This window comes from Rhinichthys klamathensis, unplaced genomic scaffold (genome assembly GCF_029890125.1).
Source record: "Rhinichthys klamathensis goyatoka isolate OS25496 unplaced genomic scaffold, OSU_Roscu_1.1 h1tg000446l_1, whole genome shotgun sequence".
NCBI classification, from domain to species: Eukaryota; Metazoa; Chordata; class Actinopteri; order Cypriniformes; family Leuciscidae; genus Rhinichthys; species Rhinichthys klamathensis.
The window spans coordinates 673,361-693,174 of record NW_026606941.1 but is presented as its reverse complement, the minus strand read 5'-3'; positions in this window follow the sequence as shown (position 1 = coordinate 693,174).

Here is a 19,814-nt window from a genome sequence, read left to right as displayed (position 1 = left end):
ACTGGTTTCAACAGTTAACTTTGTCCCTGTTCCAAAAATGATCTTAAAATTTGATGTCACACACTGCTTGGACCCTCAACAAATTCATGTTCCCTGTACTGGATTGTTGCCATGGTCGTTTTTTATCACTGAATAATATCAATTAGAAATTATTGTGAAATATGTTCACAGTTTAAAGAGTACTGTAACTATATATAAAATGGAATAAAAATGTTGTCCTACGTGGTTCAATGAATAGTCGTGTCCCTGATCCAAAGATGATCTTTCGTGTTCCTTCATTCACACAGTAACAAACATCTCTTCAAAAAACTCTTCCTCACAGACAACAAGGACTCTGTTGTACATCATTATTTTCAATGGAATTATGTTATATATCACTGGTGATGTTACTTTAAAAGCCTTAGCTTTGTTTATCTCTGCTGATAACTTGTAGTTTAAATTGTGTGTTCAAATACTTATGAATATCACCATCTGTGAGCATGCATATGATGACATACTTATGTATTTTTTAATGTTTTTTTTTTATTAAACTGGTATTTGAATAAATTAAAAAGCAGCATTAACAACAGGAGCTAAAAGTCTCTTACTTGATTCAACTCTTAAAGTTGTTCCTTGACCAAAAATGATCTTTCTCCCAGCATCCACACAACAGAAACAATCACACCAAAAACATGGCCAGTTTACCACTGTACGTGTTGACTATAAATGGTAATTTTTAAAATATATATTAATATAAATTACAGTTTGAATATTAATTTGATATTACATTTAGTTTGGTCTTTTAAACATTTAGCCTATTATTCTTAAATCTTAAAGGTTGTTTTTACTTTGACTTAAGGTAAGACAGATATTTTGTGGTACAAGCAAAGACATTTCCAATTATGTATGATGATGATCTATGATATACTGATGAAGAAATTGTCTTACGAGATTCAATGGTCAGTGTTGTTCCACTTCCAAAAATGATCTTGTTGTTCCCATAATTCACACAGTAACAAACACTCAGACAAAATGTTCATGAGGACGCCCTTCATAAAGTACTGTAGTTCAAATTATGTGTATGTGATGAAAGACATCAAGACAAGACACATCTTGATTGCCTATTAATAAATAAATAGCATTTGATGAATAAATTATTCTTTTAAAAGTATATACTGTTTCAATGTCAGTGGTCTGATGACAATATTATTTATATATATACAGTATATACTGTATTTTTTTTGTTTATTAAAAAATGGTACTAATCACATCCCATTATTGCAGAATTGATGTAAAAAATATATATATATCAAAGACTCTTACTTGATTCAACTAATAAAGTTGTTCCTTGACCAAAAATGATCTTTCTCCCTCCACCAGCATCCACACAACAGAAACAATCACTACAAAAATGGTACCGGTTTACCATAATTGGGGCTAAAATATGTACGTATATGATGTAGCTGTGGATGATAAACTATAAAACTAAATATAGTGCAAAAAATATTTTAGCGATTGAGATTTCATTTAGAGTATTAATTTTAATAATCAAGCTTTAGTTTGGATTGTTATCATTTTGATCTTAAAATTTGACGTCACACACTCCTTGGACCAACACATTCATTTTCCTATTTTCCTATTTTCCTATTTTCATGATTGCTATCATGGTCATTTTTTATCACTGAATAATATGTCATTTTAAAGCATACTGTAACTATATATAAAATGTAATAAAAACGTTGTCCTACGTGGTTCAATGAATAATCTTGTCCCTGATCCAAAGATGATCTTTCGTGTTCCATCATTCACACAGTAACAAACATCTCTTCAAAAACTCTTCCTCACAGACAACAAGGACTCTGTTGTACATCATTATTTTCAATGGAATTATGTTATATATCACTTGTGCTGTTACTTTAAAAGCCTTAGCTTTGTTGATCTCTGCTGATAACTTGTTTGTGTGTTCTGTGTTCAAATTGCTAGGAATATCACCATATGTGCACGTTAAACAGATCTTTGAAGAAATTAAAAAGTGGTATTAATTACAGGAAATAAAAGTCTCTTACTTGATTCAACTCTTAAAGTTGTTCCTTGACCAAAAATGATCTTTCTCCCAGCACCATCCACACAACAGAAACAATCACACCAAAAACATGGCCAGTTTACCATGAACTGGGGCTAACGTGTTTGATATACATGTTGATTATTAATGGTAAAAAATACTATAAATATATATAAATAATAACAAATATCATTATAAATAATATATTTTAGGGTTTGAATTTTCTTTTGAAATTACTGATTGGTCTTTTAAACATTTATCCTATTACTGTTAGGTCTTAAAGTTCATGTTTTAAAGTTAATGTAAGTTAATGTATAATGCTATAATGAGTAATGTATAATGATATTGTAATGTAGACTATTTTTCTCTACTTAAAAAAAATATATATATCTTACTTGACTGTACATACAAAGTTGTCCCTTTTCCAAAATGAATCTTCCAAGTTCCATCATTCACACACTACCTGACCTCACAGCAAAAACAGTTTAATTTTTTAAAACCTGTTATTAAAAGATACATGTGTACTCTGTTTTTTTTATATTTAATATACATTTTTATTCTTATTTAATTTCTCTCTTTTTATACATAGTCTACATCTACACTGTTGTTTTACTGTGTCAAATAATATTTTTTTTGAGAATTATACTACGATATTAAATATCAGCAACAATTTTAATGCACACTTTTTTAACCCTTTATTGCTTATATCTGTGATTATTATTGATTGAAATGTATTGATAATTCTTACTTCCAAAATACATTCTGTATTATCCAATGTTGGTTTGTGCTATTGCACTTTTCATGTAATATGACCCAGTGTTTGTTTTGTTTTTGTACATTATATGTGTTGTTACAGACATGTGAAGTACATTGTTGTGTAAGTGTTAAAAAAAAACAGTATTTAAAAAATAAAAATGTTGGCAACGATAAATGTGTAACGCAGACAACTATCATGATTTAAATACACATTGTAATCTGTTTGACTCGTACCAAAACAAGCAAAATGTGAACGTAGGCAATTAATATACAGTTTTTAACATTACTCGACATCTACCAGGATAAAAAAAAAACATTCTACCCTCTATTAAACTAAATATGTCTGGATTAATCATCGTATTATAATTTATAGCTTTTTCTTTCATTTTCTACATCATTTCACATGTGTACTTGTCAAATTTAAACTGTTTCTAACTACTTCTATTATTAACTTTTAAAATGTTTTCTTTATGTACTATGAATATCAAAACAATGGATTTTTTTTTATATCACAATACTTAAATACAAAACCACTTACTTGTGTGAACAAGCAGATTTGTACCTTGACCAAAAATGAGTTTCCCGCCAAAGGTATTAGACACACAGTACTGAACTTCATGACATTTTCTGACTGCTCTTCTAATTTATATCATACTTACTGGAATAGACATATATCTGTGTTCCCTGGCCAAATATGAGTTTATCATACATACATCACACTATATCGAGTAACAACCTTTCACCTTATTATAGGCTACCAATAAAAACAATATTAATGGGAATCTTACTTGCTTCCACATGCAGCATTGTCCCTTCTCCAAACAATATCCTGGAAGCCCCCATATTCACACAACAGAAACAGCCCTCACAAAAACAAGCCCTAGTATTATTTATCTTTCTACAATAACCATTACTGTTCCATCCGTTAGGACTATAACAGGAATCATATAAATCAAAAACAGAGATAACCAAAACGCCAAGATAGTTATGCTATGTATAACTGGTGATGTTATGAATAACACCAGCATGTCATGAAAGACTTATTGATAAAGTCTTGTTTTTTAACTAAACTGGTCTTTGGATAAATTAAAAAGTGGTATTAAAAAACTAAAAGTATCTTACTTGATTCAACTCTTAAAGTTGTTCCTTGACCAAAAAAGATCTTTCTCCCACCAACATCCACACAACAGAAACAATCACTACAAAAACATGGCCAGTTTACCATGAACCAGTTTACCATGAACCAGTTTACCATGAACCAATTTACCATGAACTGGGGCTAGCTAATATGTTCGATATACGTGTTGATTATAAATGGGAAAAACATTTTTTATTAATAATATATTTTAGGGTTTTTAATTTTAATTTTAGAATATTGTTCGGTCTTTAAACATTCTGACGATTATTGTTAAGTCTTAAAGCTTAGGTTTTAAAGTTAATGTAAGCTATTGTGATGTTTTGTAATGACTATTTTTCACTACTTAAAAATAAAACTAGACTAACTAAAACTCTTACTTGACTGTACATACAAGTTTTCTCTTTTCCAAAATGAATATTCCAAGTCTCATCATTCACACACTACCTGACCTCACAGTTTCATTTTTAAAACTTGCATATGATTACTTATTTTTTTATCAAAATATTTAATATTAATTTATCTATTTTAATACACAGCCTATATGTACTCTGTTTCACTGTGTCAAACAATATTTTTAAATTATTTTATGTAATCTTTAATGGTTATATTGTTTTAAGATAATGGTACTACAATATTTAATGTCGGTAACGATAAATGTGTAATGCAGACAACTATGATGATTTAAATACTCACTGTAATCGACATTCAGCTTTGTGCCTTGACCAAATATAATTTTGTCAGCAAGTGTCACACAATAGTGCACACTTTGGCAATATCTAATATACAGTTTTGGCAATATAATAACTCCCTTTGATTTAATACATAGAGCACAATTATGTTACAAACATAATTTGAAATCATGCATTTCAAAAATGCCCCTAATATAAAGCAGATTTAATGTTTTTAAAGTGTTTTACTGGCATAGAATAACTATGCAGTGCTCATAGAGTGTTCTTGAGTAAAATCCTTAACTTCAGGGTCAGAATCACATTGTTAAAACATGTTGCAAGCAAATTTACTTTTATAAACTCAATTGTGTGATAAAGCCTTTTACATTGCCAATTAATTGAAATAGCTTATATGCACTTACTTGCATGGACAGTCAATGATGTTCCAGAGGCAAACATTATTTTGTTCCCTGAATAAGTCACACAGTATCTAACACCTCAGCAATTACTTAGAGTGCATTAGAATGATTAAAATCTAGTAAAGCATATATAGCTCAAACAGCAGAGCATGATGCTAACAGGGTCCACAATTCCCGGGGATACAAGAACTGTTTAAATGTGCACCTCCAATGCTATGTCAATCGCTTTGAATAAATGTGTCTGCTAAATGTGAACATGTAACTTCTTTTTTTAAAGTATGAAATACTAAATGTTTAAGTTAAAATGTGTCAAACATGTAAATTCTTCTTTTTATATTTGTAATTGAATACTTTGTATGCTGTTCATTAAATGACAGCAGTAAAGCTTGCAAATATCGAGAATATCTATTCTACAATATCTATTCATTTAACTTCATATGCTGGTTCAAATCGGAAAACATTGATCTATATACACTTACTTGACTCAATTAGTAATTGTGTGCCTTTTACAAAAATGATCTTCTCCAATCATTCACACAGCAAGAAGCATAATTTCAAAAAACTCATGAGAAATTTTTTTTTTAATTTTTTTTTTAGATTGACTATACTTAATTGACTACTGGACTACTTAATTGACTACTCTAAAACTAATCCTAATCTCCAAACCTAATTTGAGACCAAAGACAGATTTATCAAACAAAACTTGTCAGAAGGCGATAAACTTACGTGACTTTACTATCAATTTAATTCCTGTTCCAAAGATAATCTTCTCATACCCCCCAGTTTTCACACAACCAAAAACTACATAACAAAAACTATATAGGAATGTAGGATATAGAAATGTTTCAAGATGACTAAAGAAAAACAATAACTAGTAAATAAAAGGATAAGGATTATGGAATAAAAGGATTATGGAAAACATAATTACCACTTTGTTTTGAAACAAAAAAACCATATAAATACTTGTTATTAAGAAAATGAAAATGCTGTGATGATTGATTTTAGCTGTACCTGAATCGACAGTAAGTTTTGTTCCTTTCCCAAATATTATACGTCCTGCTGAGTTAGTCACACACAGTTTCATGGCTTTACAAAAACGTAAGATTATTATTTTTTACAGTTATGAGTAGCACCGGTTAATGAGAACCTTTATAAGAACTCACAAAGATTTATGTTGCACTATTGACAACTTTAAAAACCATTTGAAAAGGCAAATTCTGGAAAGAATACAATCAAACTTTAATCAACGGCAAAGACTGTTCACTTACGTGTTGCAACTATCAATTTAGTTCCTGTTCCAAAGATAATCTTCCCCAGTCCCACATTATTCACACAATGAAAAACTTTGCAACAAAAACTAAGAAATTATAGACTGGCCACATAGATGTTCAGGTTTGCTAGTAAATTTACTGGTGCTGAGTTATGTACTGATAAGCGCTTAATTTGGTTCCAAAACCAAATTTTTGAATTTTTGAAATGAGAAATCAATTGAGAGAAACAATTAACATATATCAATCTATAATTAACCTATATTAACCAACTCTATTCCATGGTTGAACGATTGTTTTAAATGTTGGCGTAAAAAATTTTTTATAATCAATAGTACTTTTTATGTGGTGCGATGTTGAGTTTTTTCATGTTTGTTTGCTTTTTCAGAAATTTAACTGAAATGCTAAAATCTTTGGACTAAATAAAGCATTTTATTCTTTTTTTTCCTTTAAAAATATTGGTACATGAAAATAACCATTTATGAAAAGCATTATATGAGCTGACATTCGTTTTGTTCTTTTTACAAACATAACCTAGTCGTGTTATGACAGCCCTAAAACACACTACTTATGGGAAACATCATAAACCTTGTGTGGGTTAATGTTTTATGTCTAAAATATTATTTATTTTGTGTAAATGTCAGGTAACAAAAATCTTGGCAAGTTTTTCTTTTTAAACTCAACAGAAATGATAACTTACTTGTTTCAATGATTAACTTTGTGCCTGTCCCGAAGATAACTTTATTCACTCCACTTCCATAAGTCACACAGTATAAGACTGCACGGCAAAATCTATGAAACAAGTCTTATAGAACTTGATCCACAATTGAATTATATTACAAAACCCGGGACATTACTATTATTATTTTGCATGGTCCAAAGATATCAGAGACCTGACTTTGTGGGTCGAAAAGCAGCCAGAAAACAGACACTATACATCAAATAATAAATGAATAACTCAGATTGGTTTGTTTTTACTTACTTGGATTTATGATAACCTTTGTTCCTTGACCAAAGTACATCTTATCAGAATATGACACACAGTATGAGCAACTATACAAATTACTTCTTGTGATTATTTCCACAATGCACTGCTTTGGGAAATTATTATTTTTAAGTTTTGCAATCAAAATAAAGTACTCGGTTGCAATTAAGTTTGTTTGGTTGGTTTTTTTTAATATTGAAATCTCTGGAAGCATTATATTGTGTAAAGTGCTTAAATTTTTTAAACAACAAACATGCTAACTACTTGTGGCAAACTTCCTAAACTACTTATGGGAACTTCTTAAACTTGGATAATATTGAACTGAGAAACTAAAGCTTATCTGAAATTATATTTTGATGTATATTTTCCGTCTTAATTGAAAAATGTATTTTGTTGCATATGGTGACAATAGCCTACTAAAAGCTTTTTTCATATTTGTTTATCAACTTTATCTTTGGGACAGGTACAATTTTGTTTGTAATTACAATTCCATGTTTGTCAATGTATTTATCACTTACTTGTTTCAACATGAAGTTTAGTTCCAGAACCAAAATAGATTTTGTAGTTTCCAGTTGCAGTCACACACTGCAGTTTGCCCTTGCAATTACTCTACATCCACATAATGCGTTATATCTGTGTTCGACTATAGTGTGAGGTTTCTTCATTTTTGTAATTACACAATAGAAAATTCAGGACTTTTTAATATATATATATATATATATAAAAAAATAGAAAAAACAGTTGTCTATATTTTATATAAATGAGTGCCGGATTGTGAAAATTGTTCATAAGAAAAATAGCTGTAAGTACTTTTCCTTGCCTACAGTGTTTCTAAGTTCTACTGAATTTGTGCAAGATACTTTTCTCATTTACATTTAGAGCTTCATCACATGAAATATTATTGACTTACTTGATTCAACAGTAAGTCTGGTTCCAGAGCCAAAAAATATTTTCCAGTTTCCAGATCCAGTCACACACTGAATTTCCTCTCAGCAATTACTCTACATGCTCACATAAAACACCCTCATTCTGCAAACGTTTGTAGGAATTCAAAATTCCACTTGGGAAATTATATATTTACGTTATATAAATGAACCTGACAGTTAAGGATTTTGAATAAAACAAACAATAGTATTGTTATGACTAAAATGATGAGACACAACATTTTTTTAAACAATATATAAAAAATGAATAGATGGGATAAGGATCTGGATACTCACTTGTATGAACTTCTAATTTTGTGCCAGACCCAAAGATTAGCTTTCCGTAAGCACTTCCAGAATTCACACAGTGCTAAACCTGATAACTAAAACTCTCTACATTAGACTGCTTAACTCTTACCAACACATTTAGCAAAATATGTATTAAGTATTTAAGGCCATTGACAGGTGTTTTTAACATTCCTGGAAATCTACCAGGGTGAAAAAAATTCTACCTTTTATTATTCTTAAAATAAAATTGTGAGGATTAATCATAATAATTTATAGCTTTTCAGTGGCCAAGATCTGTAATTTAAATTCTTTCTCATGTATTTAGTACTTCCATTATGAACTTTTAAAATGTTTTCTGAACTTTTAAAATGTTTTCTGTATGTCCTACTGTATATCAAATAATGGATATTTTAATATTGCAATACTTAAATACAAAACCACTTACTTGTGTGAACAAGCAGATTTGTACCTTGACCAAAAATGAGTTTTCCTCCATAGTTATTAGACACACAGTACTGAACTTCATGACATTTTCTGACTGCTCTTCTAACATGTTCTCGAGGAGATATCCGTTTCCAACTACTGAGCTTTGAAATTAAAGTTTTACATTACAGCTTCATCTGAGAAATAGTAAATTATAATGAACTTACTTTTTTTGATAATCAACTCTTTCAAAAATAAGTTTGTACATGCCGGATGTAGTCATTTAGTGGATTGCCACACAAGAAAAACTTACCAAAAGTTTGATATACACAACTAAACTCAACCTGATGTTAAACCCCCAACAACATTTGACTTACTATTATATTCTAAATACCATTATATTACATTCTTATATTGAGCATAAGTGTCTATAATCACATCTTCCACATCAATTCAGAACATGTTTGGGATTTTAGAGACTTACTAGAATAAATATGTAGTTTTGTGCCAGACCCAAAGATGAGCTTTCCGAATCCAGCATCCACACACTGCTAAACCTCATGCCTCTAACTTTCTATTATGGTGTGCCCGAGGGCATTTGTATTGGGACAATGCATCATTTAATTTGAATTTGTTTTTAAACATTCAACAATGCATGTATATCCATAATATCCATTATTGTTGTTGACTATGAATTCCAATTGCAGGAACTTACTTGTATCAACAACTAGGTTTGTTCCTTCGCCAAGTACAAGTTTCCCTCCATAGTTTGTTAACACACAGTGCTAAGTTTCATAACAATTTCGACCTGCCATGTTTCCTCATCTAAAGTTCTGCTAATTGTTTTTTTGCAATTACAATCAGACTCTTTCTTATGATGATACATGTCAGTTTGTTGTTGAAAACAGGATATTTAGCAGGATATTTTAAAAATAGGGAAAATAAATTGGGAAATAAACTATTTTGCCATACCTGACTGTACTGTGAGCTTTGTTCCAGTCCCAAATATCATTTTAACACCTCCAGTGTTAGTCACACAGAATTATATAGCTGCACAAAAACATCTCTGACTTCCAACCTCTGTAAGAACATGTATGTGTACATGTATCAAATGTTCTTGCCACATACATACCAGCTTAAAGTGTAATCAGTTAATACTTATTCTTTTCTTATTACTCAGATGTCTTAAGACACACATGGGAATTATATGCATTGATAGGGATCCTAAGATTTACCCATCAGGTTCAAAATCAATAACGTTCATAATATAATTATTAAAAGTAAAAGAGTTAGGTTTTTTTCTTACTTGTTCCGATTATCAATTTCGTGCCCTTCCCGAAGAATAGTTTATTGACATTAACTCCAGTAGTCACACAGTATCTGACCACAGAACAAAAACTATGTGCCTTAAAGACACAAGACTATTAAAGTCAATGATCATTGTGTGTGCCTTAGTGAAGATTTTTTGCAGATTAAAAATATACTGAATTAAGGTGAATTTGTTGAATTTAAAAAAATACAAGAACATTCAATGTTCTCCAGCTAAATTAATATTAATACTGAGAAACAGATGCAGCTCCATTGAAACATGGGAAGTTATACCGTTCTTGACAGAAGAACCAGTAGGGCCATGCCAGGAACGACTATACTGGCCCATATAGACAATAAATCACGAAAATATGGTCTCATACCAACATCATTTACTCTGAGATAAATGTACCTTGAGAAGTTCTCAAGCAAAAAGACAAGCAATTCTTAAAATCGATTTAGAATCGTTCTTTTCTTTTTCAGTGGTAAGCAAAAAAAAAAAAAAAAAAAACCTCTCAGAAGTCGAAATCTTTACAAATATACCATCACGCTGTACAAATAAAAATAACAGAATAAAACTTACTTGTTTGAATTATTAGATTTGTGCCTGTTCCAAAAATAAGCTTTTGTCCACCTCCAAGATTCGCACAGTACAAAACAACACAGCAAAATCCCTCAAACTATAACTACCATTTAAGACTCTGGTTATATCTAATAAAACAAATCTTCATGCATACTATTAATGTTCTACAATCTTCATGCATACTATGAATCTATGAACTATGACATTTTATGATCCAATACGTTTAATATCGAGTTCACTATTGTATCTAATTTGTGTTTCTATACAACTATAAAATGTACTGCTTAATACTTTTGACCAATCTATATTTTGGAAGAAATAATCATTTGCAGGATTTTTTACAAATCACTTACTACTTTCAACGGTCAGTTTGGTTCCAGAGCCAAAATGGATTTTCCAGCTTCCAGTTTGAGTCACACACTATATTTAATCTCTACACTAACTTCCTCAACAATTTGTGATACATCTGCCACTGAAATGATAAAAGAGAGCTTATGAATTTAACTTCATGTACCTGTTCCATTCATTTCTTAATGTAAGGCAGGGTAAATGGTACCAGGTGAAACTTTAATATCCTAAAACTATGACCATCCTACACCTGTGACCATTCCAGTTTGAACTTCTATAGCCGAAAAGTTAACTGATACCATGTTCAATGGCAGATCTCAGATAAATTACAATCATCATTATGTTTATTTCAGAAACATTCTCTCTGGAACAAGATTAAATAGTAACGAAAAGGAAATCATAAAACATAGCACTGATAATCATGAACTTACTTGTTTCAACTATCAACTTTGTGCCTTTTCCAAAGATAAGCTTGTAAGTTCCACTTCCAGAAGTCACACAATGTAAGAGCACTAAAATAAAACTCCCTGACCTGAAACTTAATTCTCGGTATTGAATCTCAATGAAATAATAATGACAACTTGTAATTGTAAGGTGTATTAAATGTGCATTTTAAAGCACAGTATAATGAATGACCATTCGTAAATTACACTTGTAAATAATCATGTTGTTGGTTTGGTATACACGTGACTAAATATGCATAGGTTCTCTTTAACTTATTGATATGCATTCCTGATATGTATAAAAATGCTTTATTCCTCTTTAGACTCAAAATCACTTACTTGTTTCAATTATCAACTTTGTGCCTTTCCCAAAGAAAAGCTTGTAAGCTCCACTTCCAGAAGTCACACAACGTAAGACCACTACGCAAAAACTGCCTGACCTGAAACGTCATTCTCCTCAGTGAATCTTAAAGATTAATATGACAAGCTGCAATTATAAGGTGTATTTTAAAACACAGTAATGTATGACCATTAGTCAATTACATGTGTAAATAACCATTTTGATCTGGTATATGTGATTAAATATGCATCAGCTTCGTTTGGTAAATTTGTATATTGATATGCATTCCCTATAAAAAAAAATTGTGCTATTTGCTATAGCCTCAAAAACACTTACTTGTTTGAACTATCAACTTTGTGCCTGCCCCAAAGAAAAGCTTGTAAAGTCCACTTCCAGAAGTCACACAACATAAGACCACTAAGCAAAAACTACCTGAGAGACTTTCTCATACAGTCAATGATTGAGGTGATAACTTGTCATAAAGGGAATTAAACATGCATTACAAAGCGTATAGTAAATTACACTTTGGATAAAAGTACAATACTAATGAACCATTTTGATTTTAAATGTGTGGTCAAATATTGATTAGTTTCTCTTAAAAACTATAAGATTGACTTGTTACGTTTTATCTTGATATGTATAAAAAAAGCATTTTTTTTTTTTTTTTAAACTAGCCTCCAAAACACTTACTTGTTTGAACAATCAGTTTGGTTCCAGAGCCAAAATAGATTTGCCTGAGACCAGATGAAGTCACACAATGCAGTTTACCAAACAAATAACAGTAACACTTTACAATATGGTCTCATTTGTTAATGCTAGATAATGCATTAGCAAAAATAAACTATCAATTATAGTAGTATATTTTTTGACAGAATTTACTAATCTTTCGTTGTATACGGTGCATTAATGTTCACAGATAATTTTGGTTTTAAAGATATAAGTAAAAAGCCAATAACTTCATACTCATGAAAACACTGATATTTTTTTAATAAAAAGTGATTTTAATGTATTATATATTTTATTTTAAATAAGCAATAATATAAAGCTATAAGGAGTTCAATCAACTTGGATGCATAAGAAATTTAAACTTAAATTATTTTAAACAAAGTTTAAAAAAAGTTAAAAATGTATTACAAACATATTTTGATGAGTTAACGTAATGTAAAACATGTATATATATTGTATGTAAAGTATTGTTAAAAAGTAATGTAAAAAATATGACTTATTGATCGTATAATTTTTTGCAGGTACAATAAAGCAAATAATAGCTCATAATACACAGTGAATAAATGAATATGCCTAAGAACACCACTAGCATTAAAAAACTTACTTGTTTCAATTATCAGGTTTGTACCCGTGCCAAAGATAATCTTATATCCAGTTCCAGTCACACATTATAAAAACACACAACCAAAACCTTCTAACACGTTTATCACCGCTGTTTTTATGAATATTCTTTCATGTATTTTAAAGTTTAATAATAATTTTAAAAAAAACTTTTTAGCTCCTGCTATTATATAATTTACATTCTATTTTGTGGAACAATCTTTTACTGTTGCTTCCCATTTTTATGTTAAGTTAGCAACAGTAGTAATAACAATAAAAAACAAATATTCTGTATACTCACTTGCATTAACATATAATTTTGTGCCAGAGCCAAAGATCAGCTTTCCGTATCCACTTCCATCATTCACACAGTACGAAACTTCATAACTCTAACTGGTTATACTTATACGCATATGGTTATGATGTTAGACACTAAGAATGTTTGTCTTTACACTGATTTTCTAAAAAAAAAATCCTCTTATGCCACTCAATTATAATTAAATTTCAGATTCCATATTGTTATACAACCTTGATGTATTTTTATGTTCACTATACTGTAAGTCCCTTTTAAAGTGAGTCCATATGAAAAAAAGCAGGAAAGAGTTTTACCTGAATTTACAAAAAGCCTTGTGCCTTTCCCAAATATTATTTTCCTTACTCCAGTCTCAGTCACACACAGTTATATAGCTACACAAAAACATACTGAATGCTTAAGGGAAACACAGAATTTAACATAAAAATATTAAGCTTCAGTAGAAAAAATATTATTTTAGGCTTTAAAGCTGCTCTCATGCTAACAGATATTGTGCTATTAATTACTTAAGTTTTATCCCCATAAAGAAAAAACAAGGCTTTTCATAAAACAACGCCAGTGATAGTTTTGGTGTATAGCGTGTAATAATTTACTCACTTGTTTCGATAATCAGATTTGTGCCTGTCCCAAATATAAGCTTATTGAATCCACCTCCAGTCACACACTACAAAACCAAACAGCAAAAACTAGGGATACCCAAGATGCTATAAAACTAAGCCTCCGATAATAATGTTCAATGACAAAGAATCCGAATGTAACTCATATTATAATATTGGATTTAGTTGCAATGTGAGTAATGTAGTATTTTGCTTAGTGCATTTCTGCCCATAGGATCCAACATTTCCATTGGGTCAAAAGTCAAAATTAACTTTATAGTTAAATATTTTATTCTTTAAACATCCATTATACAGTATATGCCCTAAAGATTACAGGCTAGCTTCATTAATATTATATTTCTTAGATTATGAGTAAAACGTCACTAATATCCATCCCGAGACATGGCCATCTGGATTAACTTTGTCATCTGACAAGAGGTTACTTTATGCAATACTTTTTTTCCACTCAGATTGGAGACATATAGAGGGACGAAATCAAATACAATGAATTCAGTACACATAATACTGAATAATAATCTTGAACTTACTTGTTTCAACAATCAACTTTGTGCCTATTCCAAAGATAATCTTATTGCCTCCACCTCCATAAGTCACACAATGTAAGGTTACCAAACAAAAACTATCTGGCCTGAGTAGCTCAATCAATCTTTCATAAATTTATAATTAGCAATGATTGGTTTTCACTTACAAAGGATTTTTATAATCTTATTAAGCAATCCAGTATTTTAAAGCAAATCCTGCCCAGGATGCACCTTTTTTGGCATTCTTTACATGTGTGAATTAATTTCTTTTTAGAACTAAATCAAATATACTTATTGAACATGTATAAACCCAATTCATTTTATATCATGACCTATATATCTGATATGTAATGATTTTGAATGTCAAATTTCCCCTTTAAGAATATGTCTAAATTATCGAATCTTTTAAATGTAGGATATGCACTTTTATTCTTATGTCCATGTTCTTTTAAGAATGCATACGAGCTATAAAACTTGGTGTTTACCTGCATTTACAGTGAGCTTTGTGCCTTTCCCAAATACCACTTTCTGTAGTCCAGTCTGAGTCACACAAAGTTATATAGCTACACAAAAACATGCTGGAAATTATGCAAGTTGTTAAGTTTGTTCGGTAAAAGTATGTGTGTGCAAGTGTGTCTTATTATGCAATTATTAACATTAGGTAATGCATTATTCATCATGAACTAACAATGAACAATACTTTTATTGCATTTAATAATCTCTAATATTTATTTATACCTATTTTAACACATAATTGTGTAAATTAACATATACTGTAAGAAATTTCATAGTTGATTATGCATTAATGCATAAACTAATGTTAACAAATTGATCGCATTGTAAAGTGTTACCATATATACTTTTACACATGCTCTCTTGAGAACATGTGAATTGTAGAGAAGTGCAAAATGAAATAAATTGTACCTGAATTTACAGTGAGTTTTGTGCCTTTCCCAAATATTACTTTCTGTAATCCAGTACCAGTCACACACAGTTAAATAGTCACACAAAAACATGCTGACTGCTTATAGAGTTTGCCTATAAAATACTCAAACATTTACTCTTAACAAATACCTTTTCCCAAAACCAATGTCTCTTTAAATTTACCAAACCTGGGACAATTACCACAATGTCAGGAATTCGGTGTACTCTAAGTAAAGGTGATTACAATTAACTTACTTGTTTCAATGAGCAGCTTTGTGCCTGTCCCAAATATAAGCTTATTGAGTCCACCTGTAGTCACACATTACAAAACCAAACTACAAAAACTACAGCCAAAGTGCCCCCCATCGCTGTTAAACTTGTCTGTGTAGCGGCTACATGTTAATATTGCTTAATGCAATATTAATTGAATTGCATTTCAATTTCGGCTAAATAGAACAAGTACATTTTAAATAATTTTAACCTAATTTAGATTTTTCAGAGGTGCTCTAGTCAAGCGTTTTATTTATTCAAATGTTAATATCTATCCCCAAACCACTTTGATTTGCCTTAAATGTTGTGAATTAAATGTGCATTTTCTATTTTGTTTCAAAAGATAACCAGGAGAGTCCGTTAAGTTACGTAAACATGTTAAGTAAAGTTTAACTTGATTGCACTAATTAAACTCAAAAAAGACATTTGCATGTAATCAAGCCGAAAAGTGTCATTTAGTTCTTTTTCAGCAGAAAAAGACATGTTTGGAATTGACAAAAGGAAAACAATGTCTTCTCAAACTATTGCCTTAGTTTTAACTATTGGTGCTATTTACCCGATATCAGATAAAGTGTTCATGTCAATGTGAGTAGGGCTAAACATAATGAACTTACTTGAATCAACTGTTAATTTTGTGCCTCTCCCAAAAACAAGTTTTCCTACACCTCCAGTATTCACACAATGTCACACCACACATCAAAATCCCTTGTCACATGCAACACAAATCTATATCCATAGTTAAAACTCTGTCAAACACACATATAACTATACAGTGTGTTCTTTATTAACTCTAAAGATAATTCTATTTAAACCTCAATTATATCTGCATATTATATCAACATATTCCTTAATATGACTTTATGCATACATTGCCTATATTGTGTCAAATGAGTTGTTCCTTTTATGCTATAACCAATGGTATATACTATAACCTTCCAAAGAAATGACATTTCTTTGCGTTTAATTTACAGCCCACCAAAGAATGCATTTTTATACTATAGAACAATGTGTGCAATTTCTATGGCAAAACACTTACTACTTTCAACGGTCAGTTTGGTTCCAGAGCCAAAAAAGATTTTCAAGCCTCCAGATTGAGTCACACACCATATTGCCTCTACAGAAACTTCCTCGATGCTATTATTTAGGATATAGAAGAAAGCAGTAACACTTTACAGTAAGGTTCAATCTAGATCAATATTAATTTTTTAAAAGTAAATGTAAAAATTAACATTGAACTAGGTTGAACCTTACTGTAAAGTGTTACTGCTTTCTTCTATATCTTAAATAATAGCATCGAGGAAGTTTCTGAGAAAAGCTTAAGAAAGCTTTAGCTACTAAGAAAGCTTACAAATCTCACATTTTCCAAGTTTTCATCCTGTAAAATAGGGTTTACTACCAAGTAAAAGCATCCGATACCTACTGTTTGTCAATAGTACTAAATTGAAACGGAGCTAACCTTTTCAATATTAAATGAAAAGTAAAAATTTAAATCATGGCTTTTCACAAATGAATAAAACAATGAAGAATTCAGCACACCTTAAAGCGGCACTGATAATCCAATATAAACAAACTTACTTTTCTCAACTATTAACTTTGTGCCTGTTCCAAAGATAATCTTGTAGCCTCCACCTCCAGTAGTCACACAATACCAGATCACTGAACAAAAACTGTCCTGAAAGACCAAAATTAACTCACCTGCCAATATATATGTCAAGTGAAAACTAATCATTGCTAATTAAAAGCGCTTTGATAAACGTATTGAACTAGGAAAAAAATCTACAGAAGTATTGTGGCAATGGGACTATCTGACTTGATTACAGCAATTTCACAACTATATCATGATCTGGATCTAGAAATGCTTTGTGATGTTTCTACTTCTCTATAGACACTTACTTGTTTCAACTATCAGTTTGGTTCCAGAGCCAAAATAGATTTGATTGAGTCCAGATGAAGTCACACAATGCAGTTTACCATTACAATAACTTCCTACATTTAAACCAATGATCCAAACTAATGGCTAAGATTTTGAAAATGTACCCTTGCATTTATTAATAGTTATAACAACTGTTATTGTTTAATAACAGTGAGGTTATAAGGTTAAGGACAATGATGAATAGAATTTATAAGACGTTTCCAATAAACTAAAAAAGTTTGTACTTTTTACAGTAAAATACTGAAAATACAGAAAAACATGTTAAATTGGTTAACTACGTTACCTTATACGGAGAACATTTTTAATGGTTTAACATCAAAGTATGTAATTTTACTGTAAAATACGGTCAAATGCATAGAATTACTATTCTGGTGGTTATCAGTACATTTTAAGGTAAAAAGGCAGATTTTGGCAGTTAAAGTAGGTAGATTAACATTATATCACTTAATGAAATGTACAGATATACATTGTAAAACTGGAAACATTGTCCGTTTTTCCCCCCAGTGAATTTATGACAATCACAGCTGCCAGTTTTATACCGTAAATTTAACGGGATATTTTTATTTTTACTGTGTATTTACTGGCAATCCTTTTTCATGGATCAACTTTGTTTAGTGCAAAAATGCATCTTTTTAGCATCTTTCCCCTGGCTCTGGCATAATCGGCTTGATTGTTAAAACAGATTATAGTATATTTCAAAGTGTTCGATGTCTAGGTAAAGGCAAAAATGTATCTACAAACAAACAATAGCTTTGTAAGCAAATATGATTAAAAAAAAGAAAAAGAATTTAAGTCATGCAATTTTCAAAGTACTGCTGAAATAAATAAACTTACTTGTGTCAATTATCAACCTTGTGCCTGACCCAAAGATAATCTTATAACCTCCTCCAGTAGTCACACAACATGACAACACACAACCAAAACCTTCTAACACAACAGTCACAAATCTGCTATTTGATTAAGCTGCTTTCACAAAATAATAAAAATCTAAAGACAGAAATTGTTAGAGTTTTATGACCGGTCATTAACTGGCACATTCTATTTGATAAATTCCTTTTCCACAATCACATGCCTTCCATGCGAAAATACTCTTAATGAATCTCCTGCTGTCCATTATTGGTCAAGGAAAGTTGGTAACAGTAGAAAAAAAAGGGAAATATATTTGATTCTGCATACTCACTTGAACTAACGTGTAATTTTGTGCCAGAACCAAAGATCATTTTTCCATATCCATCAGTCACACAATGTGAAGCATCATAACTATAACTGATCATACCACACTATATGAGCGTTTCCCTATAACAATCAACACTACAAATTCTTCATAAACAATTCCCTTATTTAAACATACACAATAAGGCTTAGCATTATTTCAATACAATACTCGTAATATGTCATGTATTACTAAATTTACTGTGTTCTCACATGCTTTACCTAAAATGTACATCCAATATTATATAAAGTACTTCTATGTGCACTATTAGAATCTAAAGTGCAAATAGAAATGATTTACCTGTATTTACAATGAGCTTTGTGCCTGTTCCAAATATGATGTTCTGTGCTCCAGAATAAGTCACACACAGTTACATAGCTACACAAAAACATGCTGGTTGTTTAAGGGTAAGCAAACACCACCTTTAAAATAGAATTGGCTATAAACATATAAAACTTAACTGTAGAATGATCAGGTTATTAAAACAGGTTTCCTATTATGTGTCAGTTTCCCCTAAAGACTACATCAACATGGAATATACTTAATTCAATGCATCTCCCAAAGATACTCTTCAGTGTACTACTTGTAGTCACACAAAATGAGATGGCTGTGTTATCTGATGTGTTATCTGATGTCTAACTCCATTAATTAAAACCACTCAATTCTTAATCTAAGAAATGCAAAATAAAACAATTTAAAGTAAGCATCACTAATTCTTATGAACTTACTGCTTTGGATTATCAGTTTTGTGCCTGTTCCAAAGAAC